Below are 16,039 nucleotides of genomic sequence, written 5' to 3'. Positions count from 1 at the left end.
TGGATCTCGACCAACGCTAGCAGCAATGTCGCGATACGATAAACCGCAATCGCAATAGGCTACAAACCGACCTTTATCAAAGTCGGAAACGTGATGGTACGCATTTCTCCAACTTACACGAGGCATCACAACAACGTTTCCACGCCGGGGTTCCTGGGTTCGATTCCCGGCGGGGTCAGGGATTTTCTCTGCCTCGTGATGACTGGGTGTTGTGTGATGTCGTTAGGTTAGTTAGGTTTAAGTAGTTCTAATTTCTAGGGGACTGATGACCATAGATGTTAAGGCCCATAGTGCTCAGAGCCATTTGAACCATTTGAACAACAACGTTTCACCAGGCAACGCCGGGCAACTGCTGTCTGCGTATGAGAAACTTTCCTCATGTCAGCACGTTGTAGGTGTCGCCACCGGCGCCAACGTTATATGAATGCTCTGAAAACCTAACCATTTGCATATCTCAGCATCTTCTTCCTATCGGTTAAATTTCGCGTCTGTACCACGTCATCTTCTTGGTGTAACAATTTTAATGGCCAGTAGTGTAGTATGTTATGAAAAATAATGTCGGGGCAGTACACTCTCTATCCATACCTGCAGTTACACAGAGATTAATTGAACATTAAGAATAAACGTTAAAAGATTCTATAGTAACAAACGTAACTTATAAATAACCATTTACCTTTGACAGTCATTTACCCGGTTTGCTTCGGCAAGCTCTTGTTCCATCTAAACCCCTCAGTTAAGACCTTTTTAATTCGTAGCGGCCAGGTTCTGCTCTTCCGGGTAGTGGTGTGAGCGGGCAGGAGGGAGTCGCGCGCTCGGGCGCGGACTGTACCAGATAGCGGCGGACCCACTCTCCGAGCTGCCAAGCTGTCCGTCGGCCGGCGTCACCGCCCACGTGTGCTCCACGTGAGTGACACGGGCGCGGCGCCCGCCGTCACGGTATCATTAAGCGTCTCTGCCCGCCGCAGCTCCCACGCACACACACGCGTCTCACGCGGCCCCGCCTCGCGTGATGGGCCTGTCACTCTTTCCACGTCGTGTCCCGCAGTCTCGCGGCCATACAAGGTCAACGTAACAGCTCGTCATTTTCCACTACACGGATGACGTGCGCGTTTAATCCAGCCCTAAAGTTGTTTCTTTTCTTTACGTATAGGCCCACAGGCCTCTCTCTCCCCAAATGTTAATGTACTGAAGAAGTGTGGAACGTACACTGACGGTAAAAAGAATCGCTATGCTAAAAAATAATTGACGTATTTCAGAAATACGTTTATCTAGGTAACATATTTAAGTGATTTACATGAGTACATAACAGGTTAATATAAGCGCGAGATAAGCCATTGCAAATGTGAAATTCTGGTGTATTAATAACCAATGTAATCGTCAGAATGTTGAATACAAGCATTGTGTTCCCAGAATGATATTTTCACTCTGCAGCGGAGTGTGCGCTGATATGAAACTTCCTGGCAGATTAAAACTGTGTGCACGAAGTTTCATATCAGCGCACACTCTGCTGCAGAGTGAAAATCTCATTCTGGAAACATCCCCCAGGCTGTGGCTAAGTCATGTCTCCGCAATATCCTTTCTTTCAGGAGTGCTAGTTCTGCAGGGTTCGCAGGAGAGCTTCTGTAAAGTTTGGAAAGTAGGAGACGAGGTACTGGCAGAAGTAAAGCTGTGAGGACGGGGCGTGAGTCGTGCTTGGGTAGCTCAGTTGGTAGAGCACTTGTCCGCGGAAATGAAAGGTCCCGAGTTCGAGTCTCGGTCCGGCACACAGTTTTAATCTGCTAGGAAGTTTCATATCAGCGAACTCTCCGCTGCAGAGTGAAAATCGCATTCTGCAAACATCCTCCAGGCTGTGCCTAAACCATGTCTCCGCAATATGCTTTCTTTCAGGAGTGCTAGTTCTGCAGGGTTCGCAGGAGAGCTTCTGTAAAGTTTGGAAAGTAGGAGACGAGGTACTGGCAGAAGTAAAGCTGTGAGGACGGGGCGTGAGTCGTGCTTGGGTAGCTCAGTTGCTAGAGCACTTGCCCGCGGTAAGCAAATGTCCCGAGTTCGAGTCTCGGTCGAGAACACAGTCTTAATCTGCCAGAAAGTTTCATATCAGCGCACACTCCGCTGCAGAGTGAAAATCTCATTATGGAAACATCCCCCAGGCTGTGGCTTAGCCATGTCTCCGCAATACCCTTTGTTTCAGGAGTGCTAGCTCTGCAGGGTCCGCAGGAGAACTTCTGTAAAGTTTGGAAAGTAGGAGACGAGGTACTGGCAGAAGTAATACTGTGAGGACGGGGTGTGAGTCGTGCTTGGTTAGATCGGTTGGTAGAGCACTTGCCCGCGACAAGCAAATGTCCCGAGTTCGAGTCTCGGTCCGGCACACAGTTTTAATCTGCCAGAAAGTTTCAAGCATTGTGTTGTACAGGTGTTGGATGTGAGTTTGTGGGATGGAGTTCCATGCCTGTTGCACTTGTTCGGTCAACACAGGGACGGTTAATGGTGGTTGTGGATGACGCTGACGTCATTCCGTGAAGTCATATATGTGCTCGACTGGAGACAGATCTGATGATCTAGCAGGCCGAGGCAATGTGTCGACACTCTGTAGATCATCTTGGGTTACAACAGCGGTATGTGGGCGAGCGTTATCCTGCAGGAAAACAGCCCCTGGAATGCTATGCATTAATGGGATTATGGAAGGTCGAATCACCAGAGTGACGAACAAATTTGCAGTCTAGGTGCGTGGGTTAAGGACGACACTGCTCCTGTCGTCACACGAAATCGCGGCCTAGACCGTAATACCAGGTGGACGTCCAGTGTATCACGCAGACTGGTTGGTTGCAGCTCCTTAACTGGTCTCGTTCTGTCCACCACACGGCCATCACTGGCACCGAGGTAGAACAAGCTTTCATTAGGAAACACAACAGACGTCCACTCTGCTCTCAAATGAACTCCCGTTGGACACCACTGACGTCGCAAATGGGGGTGGATTTGGGTCAGTGGAATGCACGCTACAGGAGGTCTGACTTGGAGCTGTCCTTGAAGCAACCGATTTGTAACACTTCACTGTGTCACTGCAGTGCCAGCTGCTGCTCAAACTTCTCCTGCAGGTGAAGCACGATGCGCCAGAGCCATGCACCGAACACGATGGTCGTCCCTCTCGGTAGTGCGACGTGGCCGTCCGGAGTCCAGTCTTTTTGCGACTTCTCATTCTCATGACCAGCGCTGACAGCAGTCATGTACAATGGCTGTATTCCTGCCAAGTCTTTCTGCAGTATCGAGCTTCTCGTAGCTCTATTACACAACCTAATTCAAACTCGGTGAGGTGCTGATAATTGGGTCTTTGTTGGGTTACATGTATTCTTGACTAACATCAACTCACAATATCCAATCTCAAAGGAAACTAATTCTCACAACCGTTACAGCGTGTATTTAAAGCAAACCTGATTTGGATATTCATAGCGGTCGCGCGGTTCCAGACTGTAGCGCCTAGAACCGCTCGGCCACCCCGGCCGGCCGTCATCTTTCACCAACAAATTTCTTTTATGTCACACAACTCCTTCGTGGTGTTGCGATTTCTGGAACCACAACAGCTCCTGTGCATCTTCAAATTTTTATGATGTACTGTCTGTTCCATTAGATTTCGGACGCACAGTGCAGAAAAACTATTTCTACAACAGATATTTCGACAGTATTTTGTTACTCTTCCGAGTAAGCTAACTGAAGGTATAGCTCTCGCATCGTTTCTACTTCTTGTTTCGAATGAGACTGTTTTGGACCACGCTTGTTCAACTGTTGGGCTTTGATCTTTGCCCAGTACTGTCCCATTCTCTGTCGATGTAACTCCTTCCTTTCTTCTGTCCAGGGGTACCTTTTCTTCGGGGCTTTTCCTGAAATCCTCGGACTTCCTTCAGGGTGTGTTTCACAGACTGTCTGTTCTGGAGATCAGTTATTCCCAGATTTGTCGAACTACTTCCAATGAAGGAGGCAGTGAGTTCGGGTTTGGTGTGGTTTGTTTGTAGTTGAAGTCTTCACTTGGTGGAGCACAGTTGAGTAGGCTTTTAAAGAACTGAGATAAGAGGTGCAGTTGTCCTTGTCGTTAAAAACCAGTTTGCCCTGTGAGTCTCTGAAGTGGAGGCTTGGTGGATTGTATTTTTTTGAGTGTCTGCTTAAAGGTTCTATAGAAATCTCTGGAATTATTCTTAGCAAAGTTTTCTTCGATTTGCGTTAGTTGGTTTTGTGTGAAGGTCCGTTTGGTTCCTCGAATTAGCTTAGCTGTTAGCATTCTTTGTTCCAAAAAGTTCTCTCAATTTGTCTTTGTCTTCTTACAATTCCACTTCTCCCAGAGTGTCTGCCTTTGGGCTATTGCATTGTCACAGTCTTCTCTCCACCACGGTTGCTTCCTCTTCTTGTGAGGAGGGCGATTCATTGGCTGTCTTCACAAGAGTCTCCATGAGTTGGTCTCAGCTTTTGAAATCTGTACTGTTCTGACTCTGGCTTAATTCTTGACTGTTCTTAAGTCGCTTTGCGTCAGATCTCACCATCTTAGGGTTTTGTGTACTCTGGTGTTTCTAGGCTGGAGTCCCATTTTGATCTTTGAGAGGTAGTGTTCTGAGTCCAGATTGGCACTTCTCAGTACCTTCACGTTTTGTATTTCCTTTTGAGATTTTCCTGAAATGGCCACATGATCTATCTGAAATTCACCCAAGTTGGTTTTAGGTGAAATCCAAGTCTTCTGTATCCTTGGCAGGTGTTTGAAGGCTGTAGACTTCATGACTAACCCAAAAGTCCTACACAGACGCACCAATCGTTCCCCATTGCGGTTGGTTCTCACATGTGCTGGATAATTGCCCACTATATTTCTGTACTTTTTCTCTCTTCCCAATTGGGCATTGAAGTCACCAAACAGTATGACGGTGTGTGTGTCTCTGGAATTTTAGAGAGAATATCTTCTAAGTACACCCAGAATTTCTCCGTTCTCTCTGGATTGCATTTCATGTACTGGTTGCTTGGGGCATGTACATTGACTGCACTATAGCACTTGTTAGCACATTTGAGGGACAGGATGGATACACGACTGCTTGAAGGTGAAGTCAATGACTGAATCCAGTATCTTGTGACTGATTATAAATCCTGTACCTAAGTGGGTACGTTCTTCATTACCCGTTGACCCACTTTTCCTTTGAGGATTGTGTATCCTTGGGACTCGAAGGCACTATCATCTGTGAATCTGGTTTCCTGTACTACTGTCAGTACTATGTTGTGCTGTGTAAGTGTATCGGTCAGATCTCTCAATTTACCCACTTTGAGCAATGAATTAGCAATAAATGTTGCGAAGAAACTTTGCTGTCTTGGTCTGAGTTTACGTCCGGTGATTTCAGGATGCTCCGACTCATCCTTACAGCTTGTTGGTGCGGACTCCCGAGAATCCGAAGGTCTGCTAACGTCACCTAGGGTGACGGTGGATTGGTTACCACCTGGGGTAGTGCATTCAGCGAAATTTTCCTCCATGCGCAGCTGAAGAATATTCTTTGTGCGACAGGAGGAAGTCACTGTCCAAGATACTACCCAAGTTGTTAGTGACAGACTTATTATTCGGGGTTGTCACCCCTAGACAGATTGCCTTCACTATGGCTAAGGAGCCCTCTCTACCCCACCCTTTACTTATGACAAGGACGGTTACTATAATCACGACGGAAGCGTCAGAGCTTTCGACCATAGACTGCACGAAGGCTAGAGATTTTGTTCGTGGGCAAAAAACTTTGAATGTGTAGTTATATGCTCGATCTACATTCGCATATCTATGTATCAGTAGGATCTCCGGTGTAGCGTCGTATCTGAGAGTTGATCAAAGAAAGCGCCGGGTTCCATACTTTGTCCAGGCTAGAGCCACTATCTGTATTAAGTATATTCTTCACCAAACGAATGTCCACAACACAGAGTAGCTACCGCCGATGTAGTGCTCTGCCACAGCTGATTTATTTGGCTGGAAAATGATCGGAACAGAAAACTGAGATCTGTTAGCTGACGAGCAGTTAACTTCCGGAAAGTTAAGTGCACCAGAGAGTCAGTTCTGACGTTGCGATCGGTAATCGAATCAAGACACGTTCATATGATATGTCGACCTGTAAAAGAGTTGGACTGTGTAAAATGATGCAAAATGTTCGAAATTGTGTGAAAAGAAGCAATAACTTGTAGGTAAAGACAGATTACTTACAACGCGTACAAAAGCCAAGAAGGAAGAGGGGGTAGTCTTTCGCCCCTATTGTTCGACCTACACTTCGAAGAACCAATGATGGCGATAAAAGAAAGTTTCAAGAGTGTGATTAAAATTCATTGTGAAAGGATATAAAGGATAAAATTGGATGATGACATTGTTATCGTCACTGAAAATGAAGTAAAGTTACAGAGAGTGTTGAATGAAATGAACAGTCCATAAGAATAGAAGATGAATAGAGAGTAAACCGAAGAAAGACGAAAAAATGATGAGTAGCAGTAATAAGATACCGGTGAACTTAACATCAAGATTGGCGACCACGGAGTAGTCGAATTTAAGGAATTCTGCCATCTTGAAATCAAGATAACACACAACGGACAAACCATGCAGGGTATTAAAATCCGATTAGCACAGGCAAAGAGGACATTCTTTGCGAATATACGCCTGCTATTGCCAGACAGCGGGATTTGTTTGAGGAAATATAACTCTGAGAATGTACATTTAGAGTCAAGCATTAAATGGTACTGAACCATGGACAATGGAAGTAGCGGAAAAGGGGACAACTTCCATGGTGGTAGGGGGAGATGTAGGGAGTAAATGTAACAAATATTTGTGGTCATAGGGTGAACGTGTTACTCTGAGATGAAGAGGCTGACAGAAGAGAGGAATTTTTTTCTGGGCGCATCGAACCAAAGGCAGATGACTTTAAAAAAGAAGTGTGTACCTTCGGATGTGGCAAACGCTTCCTCGACACTGGTCACTTAATGGTTTTTAATAACGGCAAAATGCCATACATCTATGGTCACTGTTTATTCTATGGCCACAAGCGCAGTTACATGTCTCTCGTGTTTAAAATGACGGATCCGATTGCTGTAGTTCTACTCGGCAAATGGCCTTAAAGTATACAGCCGAAATACCTGTTGAAGAAATGTTCTTCAAGAAATCTGATGGACTGGATCAACATCTGTCTACGAATCCACGTGCTTTCCACAAGTACCGATCTTCTTGCGAAATCTTTTGCTCTTGACTGACGATGTCTCCCAGGGAGCAGGTATCGGTTTATCCGCAAGACAGCTGCGCATTGTCGTGAAATTGACAGTACATACATGGAAAGTGTCCAAACAGATATGCGAATGTATCGAAGACTTGCTAGCAGACAGAACTCGGCTTGTAGTCCTTAATGAAAATGTACAGTCAGGAGATATAGTAGTGTCCGGTTCCCACAAAACAGTGCGATTGAGTTGCCACTTCTTAAGATATTTGGCTGATGGAATCTGTAAGTCAGCTGTTGATGCAGCTGTGCAGGGAGATGACACCTTTAGGAAGTTGTTACGAAATGCAGAGAGAGTTGAATATCTTCATTACCTGGTGTAAAAATCTGAAGTCAGTCATCGACAAAAAAAAATGTGTGTGAAGCGCGCAAGTAAATGAATAGGGTCTTTTACGTTTGATCAGCGATAAGCCACTGGTGTCAGTCGTAACCGTCACGTATCTAAGACTCCGTCCAGTGCGATTGACAGCTGAACGGCATTATAAATGTAGCCACAGGAAGGCGAATGCGCTACTTAGATCTATTTGAATAGTCTTAAAGGAGATGTAATTCTCACACGAAAGAAATCTCTAGTAAAATCACATTTCCTCTAATTGTTTAGTATTGTTTGACAGCTAATTATTAAATATTGGTCGACGATTTGAGAGCCTTACCAAGAATAGACTGACGCAGGAAAATGATTCAAAGAAGAGCTGTGCTTAGCATGAGTACGTCACCGAAGTACTAAACAAATTACTGCTGTTGCTACAAGAAAATCTATGTTCATCACAGAGAGTATAATAAAATTTCGGGAGTAAAAATTCTGAAACGAGTCAAGGAATGTATTGCATCTTTCCACAGAAATCGCTCGTAATATCCATAAAATTGGATATGTTGGGAGATACGGAGTGTAGGAAGGTGAAAGATAACTCGGTCACAGGAAGTTCCGACTGCCACACATGGTGCGTTGGCTTGCTGAATTCGTGAGTAAGCGTAGACGTTGATTCTCTTTCTTCTGATTACTTCGATAATTTCCGCCACAGAATCCAAAGTTCTACTAATCTCTTCGTCTCTGGAAGTACACTGTCCTGTCATACAATGAAGGCTTTCACGGCCGTATGTTTCAGCTGCTGAGAATTCTTCCGGGTTGTATGGCCGTGGTCCATGGAACTCTTCAGTCCCTGACGTTTCGTCCAAAGCTACGTTGGAGATCTTCGTAGGTGCTCCTGGGTGTGCTGAGTCTTGCCGACTGAGTCAGTCTGCAAGACTCAGCACAACCAGGAGCACCTACGAAGATGTCCAACGTTGTCTTGGACGAAACGTCAGGGACTGAAGAGTTCCATGGACCACGGCCATACAACCCGGAAGAATCCTCAGCACACTGTCTTGTAACATTAATGTAACCACCTATAAAAAGCTTGAGTAATCAGTTTTTGCAGCGCGGACCGCTACGAGACGTGTAGAGGGTCAGTGGAGTTCTAGCGAGTACCGACAGTGACGTGGTGCCGTGCCAACTACAATGTCGTGTCTAGTTGCGCTAGGTTCCTCGGTTGAGGATCCATGACTTAAACAGCCCGATAGAAGTGGTACCAAGATTCTCGATTGGGCTTAAATCCGTGGAGTTTGGTGGCCATGGGAGTACGGTAACCGCATCCTACCGCTCTTCGAACTACGCACGTGCACTGTAACCTGTGTGAGACTTTGCATTGTCCTGCTGGTAGATGCCATCGTGCCGAGGAAAAACAAACTGCATGTAGGGATGGATATGGCCCCCAAGGATAGATGTCTTCTACAATGACGAATCACCCACAGAAGGCCACTAAAGCATTCCCCAGACTATCAGACTCACAGGGTGTTTACTTTCAGACGTTCCACGCCACACACGCCAACGGTCATCTGTGAGTTGGAGTATAAATCGTGATTCGTCTGGAAACGCCTCCTGTCACCATTCAGTGGAAGTCAGGTTGTGGTACTGACGTGAAAATTCCTGCCTTCGTCGTCGATTAACAACAGTCAACATGGGTGCATGAACGAGGTGCCAATTGCAGAGGCCCACACGCAGCAACGTTGACTGAACGTTGGTTGAAGAGACAGTGTTGGTAGCCCCTTGGTTCATCGGCGCTGTCAGTTGCTCTGTAGGTGGACGTCTATTCACCAATACACATCTCCGCAACCGCAGTTCACTGTTGTTATCTGTGGCCCGTGGTGCACCACAGTTCCCGCAGAGTCGGTTTTGGAAAGCACCATTTTTCTATGCATGGTATGTTTGAAACATGGCGGCAGGGGAACAGTTCACAAACTTAGGCGCTTCTGAAATGCATCAACCCTTGACCTGAAAGCCAATGTTCACGCCCTTTTGGACGTCAGATAAGTCTATCTGTGTCCGCATTATGACAACGAAGGCGTTCTTTGCCGTTGTTCCCGAACCTCCCCCCCCCCCCCCCCCCCGAAACGCTTTATATACTCTTCACTGCTAGTGCTCCACGCTGCCCTCGAACCGGGAGCCATAGTAATATGATTGGACCATGTAGTTAAATCTGTCGCTTTCCTAGCGTTTATCTCGTCATACGAAATCGGCTGATTTCATAATTTGGCATACTTATTTTGTTTTAATTTTTTGAGTATATGTCGTTCCTGTCGCCACTGATGTCACTCGATGTAAGGGATGAAAAGCCTGTTCGCTTTCTGTCTGTTAATTGTGTCTGTTTGTTCTGTCTGACCGTATTTTAATTATTCGTGAATGTGCAGAATTGGAACACTACAGCATTTTCCTAAATGCGCTTGGAGAACCATCTAATAGCCACACTCAGACGGGCTGATGTACCATACCATTGTCCTTAACAACCACGCGAACCTGATCTGGGTTTGCCCATGTTCCTGTACTTCACGATAGCTCGCTGTGAGTTAGGCTATAGGAGGAAGTCTTCTATAAGTACACCTCGCTGTAGGAAAAGCAAGAGGGGGACAGAAACTCCTCTAAAACACGTTACCCTTACCTGATGTCGACCACAGTGAGAGACTAGGCGTATTATGTACGATGTGTACGGCTAAATAAGTAGCGTACGGCGATTTCTGCATAAAGATACTGTTCATCACATGTAACGTAAAGCTATTTTTTTCTGTAGAAATTATTTACTTTTTTAACGTTCTTAAATGTTGTGTACAGGCACACTGATTTTCAGTATCATTGACAACTGAAATATAAATCTAAAATTTATTAGAACAGGGCCCAAATATACATAACGAACGTAACAATTATAATGGCGTCGATAAATGCCCATTTCAATTCCTTCTCGTATGTGCACACCCAGTTAAAACATTTATATTTAATTGCTTTAACCACACTCAATGAACATTTCAATTAATTAATAAGTGGCGTACAGCATACATCAACGCCGTCGTAATTGATTGCTTACTTACAAAAGAGTTTACCACTACCTGTGCCATAATCAATACTTTGGTTTACGAATTATAATCTTCGTCTGCCACTACAATATTCCCCCCTTCTTCAACCTCCTTGATGTTTTAGATATTCCTGGATAATTTAACAGATTTATTTTCCATGTGCTAATTTACATATTTTCTATTTGGAACTACTTCAAGTAGTATGTTTTTAATATGTTTATTCTTAATGTCTTCCTACAGCTACATGTTTCAATTGCTTCTTGGTCCTCTAATATTCTCACCCTCTGCTTTTTGCACACAATGAAACCCTCAGCTCAAGGCGTATAATTCCAATCATAGCTTCCTCGAATCCACGTAAATATTTAGCTGTAGTTGATCTACGTAAGAAATACTTGTATGCAGCAGTCTGCTAGAAATATCTTCCTTGTTTCTGCCGTTGAGTGCAAACTTTCTTCGTAGATGTTCTTCATCTAGTTTTTCACAGCTGTAATATATTAGTAAAGTGACATTCTGATTTCTCGTACCATCAGCGCTTTCATCTTAGCTCTGTTCACTTATACCTAAATTGCGGAGTGAGATTTTGCGTTCGACGGCTCAACAAGGCTTATTTACTTTCGTACAGAGGAATTACGTCCTATTCTAATAGCCTAAGAGTTTCCCTTTTGATTCTAACCTTCAAAATATTGTCTAGGGTTATGTACAACAAACTAGTTCAATATTCAGACGAGATATTTTGGAGAGTTTTAGGGTGGATTTCTGTCTAATAAGCTAACAACAGATCAGGTATACGTCAAGATTCAAATACATGAAATAACGTATGATCATAATATAGAGCCTCATAACATCTGTGTAGTGTTCAAGGAGGTCTGCGTTTCTTAAAAAAGGGTGCAAATGTTAAGCGAATTATTATTACTTGGTATGCCATCTAAGCATGTTTCAATCATCCAAGCAACCCAGGAGAGTTCGGTAGCTGCAGTGCGAGTAGTTGGAGAATGAAGTAGTCGGTTTGGTATCAGTAAGGGAGTACTTCCAGAGGACACGCTTTAGCTGTGCTTTCCAGCCTGAATTTTGAAGTATCTACTCGTAAACTTCAGATATCTGGTTTCGTAGGTACGAAACCTAATCAGATATTTCCATATGCTGTTGTGTTGCAATAATTAGCAGAATAACGGGATCAATGGAGGGAACAGTGAGCGAGCTGAAGGAACCTAGTGGTATTGCTATCAGTGAAATGAAGTCCAAGTACATGACAGGAAAATACCAGCCTCAAGAGATTATCATCAGAATCAGGCCTCAGTTTTGAACGCGAGAAGAACTTTGAATAGCTGCGATCTGTTATTAATAGGACGAATTCAAGATCAAGTGAAATAAAATCGCGCGTCTTGAGCGGCAATAGATGCTTACACACGTTTAAGGATTTACTAGCCTCCAAGACATTCCATATTGTAAGAAACTGATTGAGAATAGTGACTGTATTATAAATTTATGAAACAATTTTTTCCGCATCAGTCGCATTTTACTGATTTTTACTAACCATCATGTTGCTATCATCATGTGTCATACAGACAATTAAGCTCATATTTAAATTCACGGACTCCCAAAGTGTTATGAAGAAATTACAAGGGTAATTCAATTATTATCCGCAAAGTAGTTTTAAAAATTTTATTGTAATCAAATGGGAAACTTACAAGACTATCATTTTCCGATATAGGCTCTTTGCGTTTCAACGCACTTGGCCCATTGTTGTATAAGCTTCATGATGCCCTCATAAAAGAAGGTTCTCGGTAGAGCTGCGAGCCAGGAACGCACCGCTTCTGTCACTGCTTCGGCCGAGGCAAATCAACGGCCCCTTAATGCCCGTTTTAGTGGACCAAACAAGCAATAGTCAGAAGGAGCAAGATCGGGACTATATGGAGGATGATCCAGTACTTCAAATTTGAGTTTCTGGAGCGTTTCAGCAGAGTAGGCAGCAGTATGCTGACGGGCATTGTCGTGCAACAACGCAACACATTTTGACAGCAATCCTCGGCGTTTGCTTCGAATTGCAGGCTTTAGCCTGTCAGTAAGCATCTCACTGTTTCGTACACTGTTTGTTGTTGTGCCCCTTTCCCCATAATGTTCCAGTACTGGACCTTGTGCGTCCCAAGAAACCGTATTTAGGTCTTGAACTTTTTCTTGCACGGCGAACTTGGTAGTTCCCATTCCATACTCTGCCGTTTACTCTCCGGCTCGTAATGATGGAGCCATGTTTCGTCAGCAGTAATGATCCTGTCTAAGAAGTTGTCCCCTTCGTTACCATAGCGATCCAAATGTTTTTTACAGATGTTCAAGCGCGTTTGTTAATGCAACTGTATGATAAGTTTTGGGACCCATCTTGCACAAACTCCAAGTCTGTTGTGGATGATTTCGTAGGCAGAACCGTGACTAATTTGCAAAAGATGTGCCACTTCGTCAATAGTTAATCATCGGTCTAAGAGATCCGTTTCAAGTGAAAGCTCAATGGTTTCGTCGTCCGGCTCCTTCATCGTGCGTAACACTTGTGCGGAATTTTTCAATCCATTCGGAGACACTCCGTTGTGGCAGAACACTGCACCCGTACTGTACCGAAAGTCTTCGATGAATTTCGGCCCCTGATACTCCTTCCGATCACAAAAAACGGATCACTGAACGTTGTTCTTCGTTGGTGCAAATAGACAACAGAGCAGCAATGATCAGCACGGCAGCGATTTGTATGACGCTGCGGGACGAAAGTTACACCAAATGTTTACATCTATTAAGAATAGAACCACGGTTTTATACACATATGTATGTGCATCAAGTTCAAATTATTGTTCCTTTGCGTAATTTTTAAATTACAAACAGGTATGTTTATATATGGACTCAAACTGTCCTCTGACTGTGCAATTAACACCTACTTGATGGTCGTTGGTACTTATGGAGGGGCCGCAATGCGTCTCCACAACGCATCTTCCAGCGTTCATTCTTAGACGTCTCGAGAAAGGGTCTGGTGGCTGCAATCGCCCTTTTATAAGCGAGGCAGTCCTCCTGTGTTGTATGCTGTTTAGATTCACTATATGGTTGCCTCCTTTATAAACACTCTCTGTGGAATAGGAAGTGATGCTGCTACTTTGATATGATCCATAAAAATAGTATATCTTGTTTGTGGGAACTGCACATCAGGTAAAGATTATTTTTTGTAGCCTTTATTTTACCTTTTTAACGTTCCATGTGTTAACTGGTTTACATACTGTGTTAGCGTTCTGGGTTCCCGGAAGAATTACTACGTAATGGTCAGATTCCATGGAGTAAGGTATAGTTTTCTATTCAAAAACTGAAGAGGTATTTGTCCAACGCAAGGTCAAATCAATTACTGTGCTTCCTAAAGTTAAGATTGGAAATAATGTTGAGAATTCTTCCCTTAACACGATTACTTTAAACTTGGCCATAATCTCAAGGACTTCAGTCCCTAACCTTTAGTTTATTTCACAGGCCCCCATTCCATTATGCCCCTTAAAGTCCCCGTAAAATATGCACGGAGGTTCCAGCTACTGTACCATAGCTTTCACTGTTCTGCTTGTATGTACGACCTTGGCCGACAGTAAATGGCTACAACGGTTATTCTACGGATAGGAAATGACAGCGTGACTGCTATCGCTTGAAAACTTTCGGTATTATCATGGTTTAAAAAGTGGCTCAAATGGATCGAAGCACTATCGGACATAACATCTGAGGTCATCAGTCCCCTAGATTCAGAACTATTTAAATCTAACCAACCTAAGGACATCACATACATCCATGCTCGAGGCAGGATTCGAACCTGCGACCGTAGCAGCAGCGGGGTTCCGGACTGAAGCGCCTAGAACTGTTCGGTCACAACGACCGGCATCATTATTTAAAATTATTCGGATGTTTCTCTGCACTTTGTTAATTTAAAGGACAACAGTTTTTTTGCCAACTTCTCCAACATGTAGGTAGACCTGATATCCTCGAAATTGTACAGTGTTAAATGGTTTAAACCACGTCTCGGATATGGCAACCACTGCTATCTTTATTGTCCAAAGTTCGCTTTGCTGTAGGCTCTTATTTGCGGTCGCAGCTCACGCATTCCATTGAAATAATTTAAATTCTATCGTTGTTGCTGTGTTTTACGAGAGTTATCAATAACTTTATTACCGTTTTGTATCTCAAGATTCCCAGTGGTGTTGTCTTTCCTGTTAAATGCAGAATAATTCTTTGTATGACATATTCTGTATACTTCATCCATTCTCTCTGCTGACTGAAAGCTCTTCTGATGGCGACCAGGTCTCTGACGATGAAAATTCATTCAACTCTAATCACCGGCACTACTAACATGTATTCGCATTCCCTTCATCTTTGGCATCTTCCTTCTCATTCATCTCCTTTCCTCTGTTAACATCGTTCACAATGACACCCACGTTTCTGTTCATAACATGTATTCTGAACTTCATTAGTTCGTTCCGAGATATGTTCGGTAGCTTAAGTATCAGTATGCCGATTTAACAACTGCGTTTCGCCCTTACAGCGCTCGCGTCTGCTACTTTCCACTTGCAAAGGCCATGTGAAGAATACGTGCTATGAAATGCTAAAGCATTACAGTCACACACTGCTAATGATACCTTTACGTTTCTATGTAAGTATTGCGGATATTGTCCTTGTCATAACTTAAAGCATACTGGGGATTATTTGATTCGATTGCGGCCCCTCTCTGATATATGGAAGGAGACTGCATCCTCGGCGTACAGTGTTTCTACTGTCCCAGTACCGCTCCAACTAGTAAAGCGTCCAGCTGTGAAAATCTGTTCAAAATGGTTCAAATGGCTCTAATCACTGTGGGACTTATCATCTGAGGTCATCAGTCCCCTAGACTTAGAAGTATTTAAACCTAGAGACATCACACACATCCATGCCCGAGGCAGGATTCGAACCTGCGACCACAGTGCGGTTCCGGACTGAAGTGCCTATAACCGCTCGGCCACAGCGGCCGGCCGAAGATCTGTCTCAACACTTATTCTAGAACATTTAATATCTTGCATTTTATCTAAGTACATCTTGTTATAAACCTCTGCCACTTCTGACTGCCAATGTGACTTAAACCAATAACAGCACTTCCGGAACGTACAAATTCAACACCTCAAGCAGAAGGTTACTTTATTGGAAACCGAGGTGACAGGTAGTTCATCATTGCAGAAGTAGATGTTAACAAATTTAGATCAAAAGAAACACATAGAGGTATGTCAGAGAAAGGCTGCCGAAACAGTCTCATCGGTAAACAGTGTACACCCCTGTGGCGGTATGCAGGCATGTATTCTCGCAGGCAAACGACCATAAAGCTGCCGAATGGCAATCTGCCATAGATTCTCCCAAGTATACTGCCCCTTTTTTTA

Source organism: Schistocerca nitens, chromosome 1 (genome assembly GCF_023898315.1).
Source record: "Schistocerca nitens isolate TAMUIC-IGC-003100 chromosome 1, iqSchNite1.1, whole genome shotgun sequence".
NCBI lineage: Eukaryota > Metazoa > Arthropoda > Insecta > Orthoptera > Acrididae > Schistocerca > Schistocerca nitens.
Note: the sequence above shows the minus strand (reverse complement) of the source record.